This window comes from Mytilus trossulus, chromosome 13 (genome assembly GCF_036588685.1).
Source record: "Mytilus trossulus isolate FHL-02 chromosome 13, PNRI_Mtr1.1.1.hap1, whole genome shotgun sequence".
Classification (NCBI taxonomy): Eukaryota; Metazoa; Mollusca; class Bivalvia; order Mytilida; family Mytilidae; genus Mytilus; species Mytilus trossulus.
In genome coordinates, this window is record NC_086385.1 from 31187856 (window position 1) to 31204902 (window position 17047).

Below are 17047 nucleotides of genomic sequence, written 5' to 3' on the forward strand. Positions count from 1 at the left end.
TGCAAGTAAAATTTATTTCCATATTAACTCGGATTTATGAAATGAACTCTGTAAGGAAGTTTTCTCATGCATACCAGGCAAAGAAACATTTTTATCGCTTTCATATTTTAAACAATTAATACAATTTCCTATTTATTTTCAAAGATGAACAGCTAAACATATTTAACATGCATTTACAAAACGCAGACGATTTATCTAGATTTAAATATTTGGACTCTGATATGATATGATTTTTAGATTTATATTTTTAAGTGACTTGTGATCCAATTGGCTGGGTATACAAACATTGTATTAGAAAATATTATTATTCTACTGTGTATATATGTTACAGTGAATGTATTCAAGTGTTTAACCTCATTATTAACAGATAAGTTCAGTACAAACACAGATGTTGCTTGGGTTGAAAAAAAACACGTAAACTCAAAAGTTAAGGCAAATTGCAGAGGAAAAACAAAATGCAACATATGGATATCTAAAACCAATTCCAAAAGTGGTTTCAGGAAAGGAAGATCCTAAAAAAAACTAATGGTCATTATTCACGAATGAAGAAGAAGGATTGCTGATTTCCCTTCATTGGTACCTTCAGATCTTTGTGCTGAAGACTCTATGTCTATGAGACGTGCCGTAAAATTTAATTCGATATGGAGGACAATTTTTTTTTTCAAATGTTGATATTATGGTAAAACAGATGTGGATTTGTTAGATATGCCTGTAAAAAAGCAGGACAAATGTGTAATAGTAGATTGAACCCAAATTTAGTTTGTGAATAAATTGTTTATTTTTTAAACATTGTACATAACATTAACATTTATCAATTGAAAATGAGTGTACGCATACAAATAATTTTGATAACAGTTTCATTCAATTCATATTCTCAACCTAAAAACAAATGCTGAAACAATACGATAACAAGAATAATCATTATGCCATTTAATATTTTCATACTATCTTCATCAACCCGCCCATGTGGGCTCGCTTGATATTATTAATACTGATACAGTCAGTATTAAAAAGGGCTTGCTTGATATTATAACTGATAAGGTCAGTATTAAAAACAAAACATCAATTATTCTATCATATATTTTATTTATCATTTAATTATATAATGCTTATCTTTTAATTATATTGTCTTTAACATTTCAATATCACTGTGTCTTTCATATTAATATTTTATGCATAACGTTTTAGAATATTAAGGATATTAGTTTGGTATATCGCAGTTAACTTTTAATATATTTCATTATGTTATATATTTTAGTATCACTAGAACACGCCCGTGATATCGCAGCTATGTGACTGTATATAACCATGCGTAAGCCTGTTGTTAGTATTGGTATTGTTAGCTGATGAAGTCATGCCGATAATAAGATACATTTTTTTTCTCTGCTTTCAAACTTTTTCTGTCACGGTGAACCCGTCGACCTGGAACTTATCAATTACTGGTAATATTAATTATTTGGAAAACAAAACGTCCTGGAATTGAGTATTTTGAAATCAACAGTATTGTCCTATATTAGTTATAAATAAACTTGACCTATTTGATTCGCTGTTTTACGTCATGCCCGCTAACAAATTAAAAAAAAAGTACCTATTTGCCTTATTTTAAGTCCAGATTTTTAGTATTTTATTGCTATCTTAGAAAGTCTTACTGATTGAAATACTACAATAGGGAACAATAAGACAATGATTGAATTTAGTAGTGTCAATCCTGTGAGTATGACCCGTGTATATAGCAAAATCCTAAATACACCGTCAAACTTTGATGATGCGCCTATCAGATGCGGAACGTACAGTTAGGCTATTATAGGTAACAGGTGAATAAACTATCGGTATCGGTATCTGATTCGACCCGGAACTTGTCAATTATTGGCATTATTAATTATGTGAAAAACAAAAGGGTCTGGAGTGACGTAATTTTTAATCTACACCATTGTCCTATATTACTGAATATAAGTTTGAATTCTTTGATTTGTCGTTTTTATCCGATGACAAACTAGACCTCATTCTTTTAGTATTATAGATTTCAATTATTTTGTATAATCCCTGACGCTTTTTCTAGTTATTATATATAATCCCTGAACATTTCAGTGATTATATATAATACAATAACTAACCAGTGATTATACATAATTCCTTAACGTTTAAGGGATTCTACATAATCCCTGATTATACAAATTCACTGTAACATATATACACAATGTCACTATTACAAACAAATTCGTATCTGTATTCGTAGTAGCATTTAAACATTTTCGGTTTCCATTGTTTAATCAATAAAATAAATAATATACGATACAAGACAAATAGTTAATGACATATCTCGGATGTATGCTCTTTTAAAAACACACATACATCTCACCTTATACAATATATGTATAAACGTCTCAATCCGAATTGTCCATGCATGCAAATTACATTAGATTTTTGACATCACGACAATATTCTGAACATGCAATTTAGAAGATTTGTTTCAGAAAAAAAGGTGAAGGTTTGGTACTTTTAAAACGTTTAATCCCACTGCAAATGTTTGCACCTGTCCTAAGATAGGAATCTGATGTACAGTAGGTGTCGTTTGTTTATGTAATTTATACGTGTTTCTCGTTTCTTGTTTTTTATATAGATAAAACCGTTGTTTTTCCCGTATAAATGGTTTTACACTAGTAATTTTGGGGCCCTTAATAGCTTGTTGTTCGGGGTGAGCCAGAGCTCAGTATTGAAGGCCGTACATTGATCTATAATACTTTGTTTTTATAAATTGTTATTTGGATGGAGAGTTGTGTCATTGGCACTCACACCACATCTTCCTATATCTATTGAGGAAACTAATACTTATTTTCACGTCCGTTAATCCCCTGACAAATTCAGATTCACAGTCACTGTTAAAGACGATTCCGTAGTTGAAGGGAACGTCATTGTACGCACGAGTTCTCGGACTAAACTGATCACCCGTTGATTGATACTTCAGCACACGATAACAGTAAAACAGCAGCAGGGGTTCAGTTTATTCTCGGACTTTATCGTTTCTAATTAGTTAACAGAAGTCTTCAGGAGCATTCGAATCAAAGTATAGAGGGCCTTTAAAGGGAATACATTGACTTAGTTGTGTTTCACGACTTCTTAATCCAGTGAAAGGCTTTAAAACTATTTTTTAATTAAACAGTTGAGCTACAGAATGGCAGTTACGATTTTGTGGCCGTAATTATTTGAGTAAAGTACATTTCATTGATCTGAGGGAAAGTTCCTTTCTTGTCATTATCGGCGATTAGGGTAGCCGACCAGTTTAACGTTTCTTTACAAATAAATCACTGTATACATGGACTCAGACATGCTTATTAGTTTGTAATAACAACTCACAAGTTCATTAAACCTCAAATATCCTAGGGGATACTCTGTCATCCTGTGTTTGTTTAATTACATCATTCGAATCATTAATAATATTTTATTGTTTTTATTGGTATTGATAGATTTTGACAGGTAATTTTTAGATACAAATTTATTATCGAGCCGTCAAAAAGCATTCGGAATTCGGTGTTGACAGGGTTCGGTTTTTTCCATTTAGATTAACGTTAATTGGTATGGAATTTTTTTGAGACTTTGAAAACTGAAATTCGGTTTTATCAGGGTTCGGTTTACCCAGGTTTCACGGTAAATACAAATGAACGATACTTTTTTATAAATTGAAGGTGCTAATATCTGTGCCATGCATGTGCGTTGAAAAAAACCTCAATTTGAATCTTTATTTTATAGTTTTAAACGTTCGTACACCAACAAATTACATTTTTAGCTAAGAATTGTGCATATTCACTCTATTAAAAAGGACACACTCGAAAAAGCCCGGACTTCTCTCGAAAAAGCCCGGACATGAAGAAATGAATTAAGTTTCAGAATAGCATTTTCAATGTACTAACAATACATTTTGTAAAGTGTCTATATATCTAAGGAAATATCGATTCCACGTAAGCATTTCCGTCGACATTTATAATTACATATCATATCGTGCTATTTCATATATTCCTCTGTTAAATTTTGCTAACGTTCTACTTGATATAACCATTTTTTTTCTCTTTCTAGTAATTCTTTGTAATGTCTGCATCTTATTTCATGTATGTTGGTCACTACATATAAGTTTCGCAACTGTTATCACCTTTCGGAGCATCTGTTCTTCCTTTTAAACATCTTGTGTCTATAGATAAAATAGGGTGTAGTATATGTGCCAAGAAACCGCATCACATCTTAGTCACAATTTATAAATGTTAACCGATATAGGTTAAAGAAAGGTCTTCATAACTAAGTTTCGATAATAAGTCCACATTTAACAAGAATCCTTCTATAAAAATACATAAGGCGGAGGTGTCGTCTCTAGTTATCAGGTAATACAGAAAAAAACACTTGGGTGATGTTTAATAATCTGTTTAATTTCGGATTTGGAAAATCAACCAATAAGTGATTAAATTTTCAGCCAACAAATAAATGTATATATATCTTGTCAGTGATTAAAACTCACTGTAAGTCGAGAAAAAGTAAAAGTGTAAAGATTCAGATAAAACTAAAACAGAATAAAATCATACAGAGAATTCACCATAAACTAAACTGGAAATTACCGTCTCTTTCTAATTACGATATATAATTTTCTTTCTTTTCAAACAAACGTTATTCGCCAGTTGATAATTTAATCTTTATTTACTATCAGCACATAATAACGACTAGATTATACGAATGAAAAGACAGATAGCAAATACATCAAAGTTATAAAAAAGACGAAGCCTTGAGGGTGAAGTTGCAAGTTTATTTCCCTTTGATCGATGTAATTCACAGTAATATTGTAACGAATGGCACTAAAACAGAATGCACCTCATGTATCTTTTATTTATCTTTTGAATTTACTTTTATGATTAAAACAAACTGTATAATGACTACACATTTTTACAAAAGTATTAGAATGAAATATTTATGATTGATTGATTGATTGATTGTTGGTTGCTTAACGTCCAGTGGCAAATATTTCATGCATATTCAGGACGAGAACAAGTTCACAATAAATACAATAGGTAGGTTGATACAATAGAGGCCATCTGGGATGATGGTCGGAGAAATTTCGACTGCCACCGGAAAAGGAGGGTATTGGATAGGGACAGAAATTTTGCCTTGCAACAGGCCACCTACGGACCCCTCAAAGAGTTGTTGCAAGGGTTCTTAACGTGCAAAGAGCGTGGCACTCTCTTTACACGAGGCATCGGATTTAACGTCCCCATTCTGACCGGACGTGACTGCGAACTTGATACATCCCGCACAGCCAAACGGACGCCCCACTTCGGCAAGCGTTTTACTGCCGGTCGGGAGAAGACCAAGTGACCATATTTCTATACCCCAGTCACCCTTGGGGATTGAAATATTTATGAAAAACAGAATAAATGCGCGAATGGCAATATATTAAAGATTAAACCTACAAGTATTTTGGGTAATTCAAGTAAAGCTTTTGAATAAAAAAAAATCAGATGTGCACCTGGATCGATGGAGCTAGTGTCTTTTTTGTATTATTGTAGAAAGTGACTCAGTTTTGAAAAGAAAGATTATCTTAAGATATACATTAAGATTAAATAAAAACAAACATATAATCCAAGCGTGTTTATATGAACTTCTAGTGATGGAGACTCGGTGTGGTATAAGAAAATCAGTGTTGGTTAACTTAAAATGAAATAAAGCAAAACAAAACATAGAACCAAAGCATGCTGATATATCTATTACAAAAAAAAGTTTACTAGAGACAACCGCTCAGCAGAAAAAGAGGACAATCTATGAAAGAGATTAGAATGAAATAAAAACAGAAATAGAACCCTAGCGTGCAGGGATATCTTTCATCTTTTCAAACATTTCCATCTATTTTAACAGAAACAAATTACTTATAATCGAATACTTTTTAAACTATGTTTTGGGGAAATCGTCGAGCTATCCACAATTATTCTGAAATGTTTTCAATTGTGATCGTCCTTCTGTAACATATGTACACCCTAAATAACTCACAGTTTTGATGAATAGTACAGTATCGTTCATATGCGTAAACCTTTTTAAGGTTAATCTAATTTTATATTTAAATTGTTTGTCCTTTTCAATTTTACATTGTCAATAGTGCTTGACTTTGTGCGGGCACACACAAACGTGAAGTGGAATTTTTTAATCCAAATATCTAACATAAGTAATCGAATGGCAAATATTCAATAACTTCTCTTTATAACTGTTTCAGACATTTTTCGACTCTTTTTAGTCAATCAATTGATGAAATGTGAATAGCAACTGTTACAGCTGTTCATATCAAATATCACATGTAATCATTTTGCGTTTAATTTCATTGCGATATGACTTATGATCAAAAGGATATATATACATTTTATATTTCATATTTTGTTAATGACTTCATTTTATTTCTTGTTTTTTAGCAAGAAGGTCAAATTGGAGACAATGTACACAAAACAGGTACATGTACCCACAGTTCATCATAAGACTTAAACTGGCATAACTCTTGAAAATATGTAATACCAAAATGCGTACTTAAGCATATTTTTAGTGTTTCAAATAATTGGCAAACTAAAGTTAGAGAACAACAAAAAAAAAACAGATAATTCAACATAAAAGTCCAACGAACCATAACTCATGAGTTCAGATGCCGATCAAATTCAAACTTGATTTGTATATTGTAGTTATAAGCATTGTGTATCTGTATGTAATCACTAAATTGTTGCTTAAAATTAGTCCGGAGCAAACTAAAAAAAACACTATTTCACTCAATTCGTGATCTTCTTCTTATTTATAAATTTAAGGACAATAAATGCTACTTATTTTAATCCATAGAGGTGTCATTTTTTTTGTATATATGAGTTTAATTATCCCCCTGGTATCTTTGGTCCCTCGTTATGAACTGAAATCAACATATACATTGTTTTTCTTTACAAACTGCCATTATTAAACTATTCCCTTTCTTTGTTAATTAATTTCACCATTTCGATTTTACATTTCAATTACAATAAAATTGAGAATGGAAATGGGGAATGTGTCAAAGAAACAACAACCCGACCGTAGAAAAAAATACAGCAGAAGGTCACCAACAGGTCTTCAATGTAGCGAGAAATTCCCGCACCCGGAGGCGTCCTTCAGCTGGCCTCTAAACAAATAAATACTAGTTCAGTGATAATGAACGCCATACTAATTTCCAAATTGTACACAAGAAACTAAAACTAAAATAATACAAGACTAACAAAGGCCAGAGGCTCCTGACTTGGGACAGGCGCAAAAATGCGGCGGGGCTAAACATGTTTGTGAGATCTGAACCCTCCCCCTATACCTCTAGCCAATATAGAAAAGTAAACGCATAACAATACGTACATTAAAAGTCAGTTCAAGAGAAGTCCGAGTCTGATGTCAGAAGATGTAACCAAAGAAAATAAACAAAATGACAATAATACATAAATAACAACAGACTACTAGCAGTTAACTGACATGCCAGCTCCAAACTTCAATAAAACTGACTGAAAGATTAAGATTTCATCATATGAACATCAGGCACAATCTTTCCCGTTAGGGGTTTAGTATCATACCATCATAACATATATGAGAAGAACATAACCCGTGTCATGCCAACAACTGTTTTTTGAATAAATGTGTTTAGTTCCGACGCAAAGACCCTATAAGTGAATCAATAGTAACGCCAAAATATGCAATCTTTAATGACCTGCCAACAGTAACGAAGCTATATCCCTTCTTAATAAGTCTATTCAAAGGTTTTGTAAGTTTCTGAGGTGAATACTGACACCTTTGTGCTTTATAAAGAATATTTCCATAAAAAAATTGGATGTGAAATACCTGAACGTATAAGAAGTCTGCATGTGGAGTTATATTTACGAATGATGTCCTTATACCGATGATTCATTTTAGTAAATGTTTTGACTAGTTTGTGATATCGAAAACCCTGGTGTAATAATTTTTCAGTCATACATAAATTTCTGTCGTTAAAATCTAAAACATTGTTACATACACGAGCGAATCGTACAAGTTGAGATATATAAACACCGTAGGATGGTGACAAGGGAACGTCACCATCTAAAAATGGATAATTAACGATAGGAAATGAAAAATCATCTCTTTTATCATAAATTTTAGTATTTAGCTTTCCGTTAGTGATATAGATATCAAGATCGAGGAAAGGGCAGTGGTCATTGGTAGTATTAGCTTTATTTAAAGTAAGTTCAACAGGATAAATTTCTTTAATATACATACTGAAGTCGTCATTATTGAGAGCCAAAATATCATCCAAATATCTAAAAGTATTATTAAATTTGTGTATCAGATGTTGTTTCGATGGGTCTTTGCTTATTTTTGTCATAAATTGTAACTCATAGCTATATAAAAACAGGTCCGCAATAAGTGGTGCACAGTTAGTCCCCATTGGAATTGGAGTTTATTTTCATTTGAAAACTTAATCTTTTCGACAACTTGATCTTATTGTGATGGTTTAACACATTTTTAATTCCGATGAGTTTTTTCTCGCTCTCATGAATTTAAAAAAGAAGGGCAAATGTTTCCGTAATGACATTCATATTTTTAAGTCGACAAACGATAATATATACACACAACAAAATTATAAAGAAATGAGTACTGACAAACCGAATCCCACAACAAAAACTGGGGATGATGTCAGGTGACAGGGAAGGGTAAGGGGTAAGTAGATCCTGATCCGTATGTCAACTGATGCAACTAGCAAGAAATCAATTCTACACTTGAGCAGAAAACGGAACATAGAGACTCACCTATATACCATTCAAGATAAGTGTACTTATTACAGTGTCAAGTAGATGTAATTAACGTATGATTATCTTAATATTGAATCTTTAAATGTTTTCAGCTAAAACAATGTTTCTACATCGAAAGAGAGATAACTGCATCTTAATAATATCCTACCATATATTAGTTGTTTCATAGTATATTGTTTGTCTTGATAGTAAATCGACTCACACGGATCAACTAATATTTGACTGTTCTTATCGGGGATTTATATGTTGCACATCAACTATTTCGGTTTATATAAATCCTTGGCATTTACATTATATTGCTTTCAGAAGTATTCATGAGAAAAGTTAACATGGTAACTCACGTATAGTTAGCGCTACATATTCATGACCTACCAAATGTTTTGTTTTCATTTGCTTTTTTGTCCTCAACTAAGAAAATCATTCGTCTATAATAACAAAAGCCCGATCAAGTCAACTCAGAGTAAATAGTTTGTTTACAGATCCAGACTGATATACTAGAAGATGTGCTCAATATAACTAGTTTGCTTAAAGCAAACAGATGTGTTCATACATTGCTTTTTTTAGGTATCCGTTAACAATGAAGAGCGTTTAATGCTATGTTTATTGATAGTAAATGGACAGATTTCCAACATTAGACATTGCAGAGCGGATATCACAAAGACAATGCTTTCAACCTCATAGAGGTACAAGCAGAAGCGTTAGAGATTAACATTTATATACTTCGGTTCGCATGACGAAACACACAGTAGGATCATCAGGACTTATTGTCAATCTTTCGTTGTGATCCTTCCTTTAATATTTCGTATTTTTATATTTTGTGAAAAGCTTGTTATATCCTAAATGTTTCCCGCATTGTCTTTTATAAATCTTGATATTTTGGTGTATTTTTAGATTCATGCAAAGTACTCTCATTCAGAGAACAAAATTACATGCAAGATAACATCTATAATTTCATCATGGTAAAACCTTTAAAATTATCAAAACCACATTAAATTAATATAAAGTTGTAACATTGAGGGTGGGTATTTCAATGGCACACATACGACATTATCTTCATCCAGTTATTCAGGTCACAATCGACAAAGGCGCACACATGTTTTCATGAAAGACATAAGTCATAAGGGTCCTACTTAAACAAGAACACTAACGTCAAAAGTGATGTACAAAACAACGACAGGAAAAACAGAAACAAACGACATCCTCTGAATTTCAGGCTCATGACTTGGGAAAAGGACATATATAATGTTTAGGAGTTAGACGTCTTTGCTGGCCCGAAACCATCCACCTAAAATTAAACACTGGTGTAACAGTACAACAAATGAACTATGATAAAAAAAATAATATTGAAAAGGGCTTATCTCAACAGATCGATACCGGATAGAAAGCTTACTCTAAAGATTTTAACGAATGTTTTTCAAAATTATATCAATCGCAAACATCAAACTCGCCCGAGGTAGCTACATGTACCAGGTATCAATATTAGTACCAATCCACAAAAAGAAATAACCCGTTAATATTTTTTTCACGGAAGCGTGTGTGGAAGGTCGTAAGTAAGAACCTATGCCATTCTAAAGACTTGACAGTTGGTATTTGCAAATTATCCTGTTAGCACGAGGCATTTTAAAAACAAAATAAACTTTAAGCTTGTCGGCTCGCGATCTTTTAGTCAGAACATTGTGTCTATGTCGTGTACTTTGTCTTCCATTCGGCGTTGACCGTATGAACAGCATGTTAACTAATCGAAATCTCTGCGAATCAGTCTACTACAAATCAATGTTTCTACTAGTTTCACTTTATTCATCCTGAAAATGCTTTTACTTTTTCCATCTTACATTTAATAGCCATTAATATATATATGCTTATAAAATTAAACTTTGACTGTACATGATGGAAATTCGAAGTGATAAATCTTTCTCTTACAGATACGTGTTTACTGTGTACAAAGTACTATTATATATTTGTCACTTCTAACATGTCTAAAGACAAAATAGTTATATTAATAAAAACAAATCATAAAATATCAAAGTTCTACTACAGATACTTCTTTTTGTAAAAAAAAATATTTTTTTTTAAATCGAAAGTGTCACGCCGTCTTAACTCAAACACATGTCCAAACAATGCATATGTTAATACGTTTTTATATTATTGCATTGATTGTACTTGCCGTCTGAATAATGCCATAACTAATGTCATCTTGGTTTTGTCTGTTGTTTAAACATTACATTGCATTACACGTGACCTGAACTATACGTTGTATAAAGGATAACTGTTTTTTTGAGTTACTTATGTTTTGTTGCAGTGTGGAAATACTCTGACCTAACAATGAACCGGTTTCATATCGATTTTGTTAGCACCTTTAGTAAACATATTATTCGGCATCGGAATATGGTAACTATAAAAATTATCAAATAAGTTGTTTCTTGAACATTAATAAGCCAATTGTGCAAAACTTACAAGGAAACTAAAATAGGTAGTATTTTTGGTAACTTGTTTCCATTTATAACTATAGATGATATATGAAGTCAGACATACATGTATAGATAGGACAAGACCATACTTACTTATTTTGATTCTTTTGCAAACTTTGATTCAACCTTAACCTAACTTCGAAATTAAATGTATTGAAACCATAAAGACATACAGGGCAGTTTTTCTTTTCATTTCAAACATTTAATTTTTACAAGGTAAAATGTGTCGTTTTTATAAGAAATAGTTATACACCGGCGCATCCTGTGTATGCATACCTCAAGTCATTTTGACGTTTTTCATGTCGGAGCCTTTAAAAAATATGCCTTACAGTGGCCGATATTTGATTGTTTAGTATTTGGCATTCCTAGTGAGGATTAATGAATAAAAGCGCTTTAGAAGCATTATAAACATAAACCAAAGAGTTTCAAAAATTCCCCTTGTTTAGCATGTTTAGTTAGATTTATACTTTTAAAAGTTTTTCCTCAATTAGGCATTTTTTTTAAGTTACCAAATCGGAACTCTTTGGATGACTTTTAGACTATTTACCGGATTTGTAATCACATAAGCAACACGACGGGTGCCACATGTGGAGCAGGATCTGCTTACCCTTCCGGAGCACCTGAGATCACCCCTAGTTTTTGGTGGGGTTCGTGTTGTTTATTCTTTAGTTTTCTACATGTATGTTGTGTCGTGTATACTATTGTTTTTCTGTTTTTCTTTTTCATTTTTAGCCTTGGCGTTGTCAGTTTGTTTTAGATTTATGAGTTTAACTGTCCCTTTGGTATCTTTCGTCCCTCTTTTCTTGTTTCTTATCGTTTTCCGTTCTATTACTGTAATATTGTTTTTGAAAACAAAAAGTTTAATCTTCTTGAGTTCAGTTTTGGATTATCTTTTTTTCAAGAAAACCGTAACCGATGCCTTAAAACTTGTCATAATTATGATACTGACCAAGATATTCGTTTTTTATGGATGTATATAACCTATGATATGAATGAACTAATTTATGATGAAGGATATTGCCTAAGTAGACGAAGGAAAGATTAAGGAAAGATCTTTACTCTTTCTCATCTTTTCAAATGCGGACTGGCTTGAAAAGTCTGTGACTTGCAATATCCGAAATTATAGCTTCAAGTTTGTATTGGATTAAATAAAGGTTTGTAACAGTGGATTCCAAACCTAAATTGAACAGAGAATAAAGTTTTGTAAGAGGTAGTAAATTAAGTTTCGTGCGAATGTGATCAATACCTCACGGCTTTTTTTATACATGGCAGCAGGTCATTAATGGAGACATGATGCAGAGAAGTGATGTATAATGACGATGACGATGACCATGACTGCGTCTACGTCGAAGAGTCGAGTTGAAAATATTCATCACATTCACCGAGTTACACGAAGGACTAGATATAATAACCAAACCATCAATTTTGGAAAGAGAGTTGTCTAACTGTCACTCATATCATGCCTTCTGGTACCCATTTATTGGGATACAGTCTAAAATGCAATATTATCGAGACTAGTTTATTTGAAAGGGTTTACGTGAGTGTTTCAACATATTTTTGATGTTTAATATTATGTTTATAACACGTTCATCTTATTTAATGTCCAGGATTATGACAGTGACGTGCCAATTTACTCTGACGAATTTTGTTTCAATGATAGTCACATCCAAACGATCCAGGTCACTTTTGTTTTAAAACAAATAGTATTCAATTTGGTACTCAGATAAACTGTTCCAATATATTATATCTATCAGAATATAAGGCAATAAAAAAGCCCCATAAAATCAAAAGTTTATTTCATTTTTTTAGAAACTCAATTGTAAAATTTAACCAATTAAAAACATAATAAATTTTCGATCTGCCTACTTAAAATGCTGTTGATATATATCAATTTTTTTGTTACAAATGATCTGAAGTATAATCAATGTCGATTCAATTATGCAGATACAAGAGACGTCGATACCCTACCACAAAATAGCCTTTCATATTGGTCGACCCATCTTGCATTGTTTTCTTATTTGTTAGTTCTTGTTCTATTTCCCGGAAAATTATGAATTATTTGGCAAAACACTCGAACAAAAACACGATTTTTACACGCAGATACCCAATCATGACTTATATTACCTTAACTGCGGAGACAAGTCAGATTTTCTTTTGCTCTCTTTTTGACATATCACCTTCCGCATTTAAACATGATAAGTTGAAATATCTTAATATTGTGGTTAACGAACGAACAAATTTAATAGTCATGCGCTGGTGTCTTTTTTTGTAGTTTTTGGTTGCTTGCAGTGCACAGAAGATTGATTTTTTTTCATCTGCTTTGTTTGTCATACATTTTATATAATTAATATTGGTACACTGTCAATTATAATTGAAAAATTAAGTAATCAACAGTTTTTCATGACATTACACTTGACGTGCATACTAAATATTAATTCATTTAAATTTGGAAACTTAAGGTCAAGTTACCGTAATTGATCGTTGTCTAACTGCTTTAAATACTTCATGTTTTGTAATTTGAGACGTTTCGTTAGCCATGAGTTCTACCGGGAATTCAAAACTAAGCCTTCATGATAAAGATAAAATTCATATGCGTTCAACATTTAACACACCAGAAATAAGGAGAAAAAATACAAATTAAGAAACGAAATTGACAAAATTATCTTGCAGTCCAATCTTTGATTTAGACAGGGTTTTGGCTTACACCGATCCGTTTTTATTTGTTGAAAAAAGATAACAGATACTTATATATTTGTTTGCGATTTGCCATAATTGAGATAATTCCAAAGTTGTATTATTCTCATTATTGGAAATATTGCAATAGTTTCGGAATTCAAAGTTAATAAATTATACCACATTTTGTTGTATATTGACCTTGTCTTGAAAAGTTTCAGAATTTTATATAACGGGTAATTAATTACATGTAAGCTGTGTATTGCTTGAACTGAATAAGGCGATGTTATTCCCTTCTGACAGCTATTGGCTTTTTTTAGGAATGGTATTGAATTTATTATTTCAACACGGACATCAAAATAACAAAATTTAACAAAAATGATGGAATTGTGAAGACTTCAGTAATTTAGCACGACTTCATGGTGTTAGTACCCAATATATGTACATTGTTGTGTCAAAAACAGCCCATATTTTTGTAGCAGAACCATTCTGCTATCCAATAACTAAGTAAAAGTTTACTTTTTTTTACAATTTTGTAAAACCGCTATATTTTGGGGTCAAAAAGAGGTCTTACTGGACCTACTCCTTTATAAACCAATCAAAATTATCAATGAAAGAAAAATTACTATCCGCGACAAAGTCGAATTAAGATCATTTCTATGTGCCTTTAACAATGTTTAAGGACGATATGTTAGTCTAGTTTTTCAAATCTATTGACGGGTCATTTATTTCTTTTCTTTTAAGTATGGGGCCTTTTATTAAATTTTACAAAAACAACCGAATTGAAATATTTCATTCATATTCGTAATTAACAAAGCGGAAACTGACGTTAAAATTTTGATGAAGTTCCTAATCCGTATGGACGAATTTGTGCAGTTTAAAAACTACTATAATTAAATTCAACTAGGGAAAAGAAAAGTTAGTCACAAATTTAATTTCGTGTTTTTTTTTTTATTGCATACAACAAGGGTAATGTGATTCCAAATTAAAACAAAATTATTTGGTATAAACAAGTAAAATCCATTGTTTATACCTGATCTGACTTTGACTTTAAATTATAAAAAAAAGATATAAAGATCGAGCATCTTTAATATCAAGAATTATATCCATTAGAATTATAGTGCGTAATAAACAAGTGAACTTATTTGTAGGAAAACAAAGAAAATTAATATCCTTACATTAAATAGACGGAAGAGTAACTGACCTTCGTGAAGATAGTATTTTCCATAATAAAAAAATGAAAATGAGGGGGAAGCGGGCGTATAAAGATGACACAAAAACCTAAAGCACTACTGTTGGGAAAATTAATTTACAAAAGAAAAGCCTTAACTATTTAACTTTTCATATTTAATTTACAGGTTTAACCTGATACAAAATAGTCTTGGGCGACTAGTACAGCAACCTCGATACTAATTTACATATGGTGTAATTTGTCGTCTTTAAAAAAGAAGAGAAAATTGAAATGTTCAAATTAAATGGAGTGTTTCTCATTGCGATTGCGTAAGTTTTCAGTGTTTGGTTTCACATGTTTCAGTTGTGATTTGAGAGTATGCTTTTATGAGTGAACCAGTATAATAAAGAAAACACCTTTCATTTAACATTATGAATAGAATAGAGAATGGAAATTGGGGATATGTCAAAGACAACAACCCGACTAAAGAACAGACAACAACAGAAGTCCACCAATGGCCACTAAATAAAATTGCATGTGTACTAGTTCAGTGAAATGGACGTCACACTGAACTCCAAAACATATAGATGAAAAAAAGCTTGCAAAAAGACAATGTTATCAAATGTTTGATATATAAAACTTTAAATGGCGCATGTTACTGTTGTCAGCGTAACACTTCTCATCTAACAGTTACAGATTCTGACATATTGATTTTAGGACACATTTCTAGACATATATGTTAAAATTCTTGCCCATACAAAATTGCAGTAAGTCAAAGTAGGCTATTTTCAGAAATAAACATGTGGCTATGTAATGTATTATACACATAAGCAATCCGGGAGATAGGACACATTTACTATAATTGTAAATATGAAGTTCTTTCGTGAGTTTAAAGTATTCTATAAGAAGATGTTACATATGAGCGCCTTTCATAAGACAACTCTCCATCCAAGTCACAGTTGTAAATGAAAAACCATTAGAGGTCATTGTATGGTCTTCAACACGGACCTTTGACTCACACCTAACAGTACGCGATAAAGGGCACAAAAATAACTAGTGTAAAACAATTCAAACGGGAAAACCAACGGGATAATCTATATAAAAAAACAAGAAACGAGAAAAACTTTGAACATCATCAACAAACGACAACTACTGAACATCAGGTTTAGACTCAGACGATTCTGAGCTTGACATAGTGAGATATTGGCAAATCATTGTTTGAGACGATCTTTGAGGGTTGCTGTCTTACATTTTGTAGTTCGTTTCCTTTTTCGGTTGCTGTCTCATTGACGTATATCCAATATATAATTTTATTCAATTTTATTTGTGGACTTCAGCCAGTGTCTTTTTTCTTTTCTTTTCTTTTTTTTTATTATTATTTTCAGTTTCGTGAGAGGTCTCTGAACTGAAAAGATATGAATAGTTCATTTACAAGGTTGATTCTTATCGAAACTTTCAGTACGAGATAAATACTTTTAGAGTTCATACCACAACTTATCTACTGAAATGATTCGCTCAATGTTTCTCAGTTTTGTTTTTCTCTGTTTTACAATAAGCCATGTTTACGGAAAACTAGAAAACGACAGAAATGATTTAAAAATCATTTATAAAGAAATGTTAGAAATGCGAGAAACAGTTCAGAAATTAGATAATGTCGTTCAGCAACAAAGTGCCCGGATATACGATCTAGAAACAACAGTTACCATCCAAAGAAACCATATTCAAGTTTTAATGACTGATAAGAAAACTGACATAGAATATCGAAATAAACTGGAACGTCGTTTGAAAGTGATTGAAAATCATTTTGTTGTGAGACATTCCGATCCGAAGGAGTATGGTGTGAAAAGCAGTACTATTTCTAAACACAAAAATGTGGATCAGCAGGAAAATACGGATTATAAAAGTGGAATTGTGAAAGAACCGGTTAATCCTAA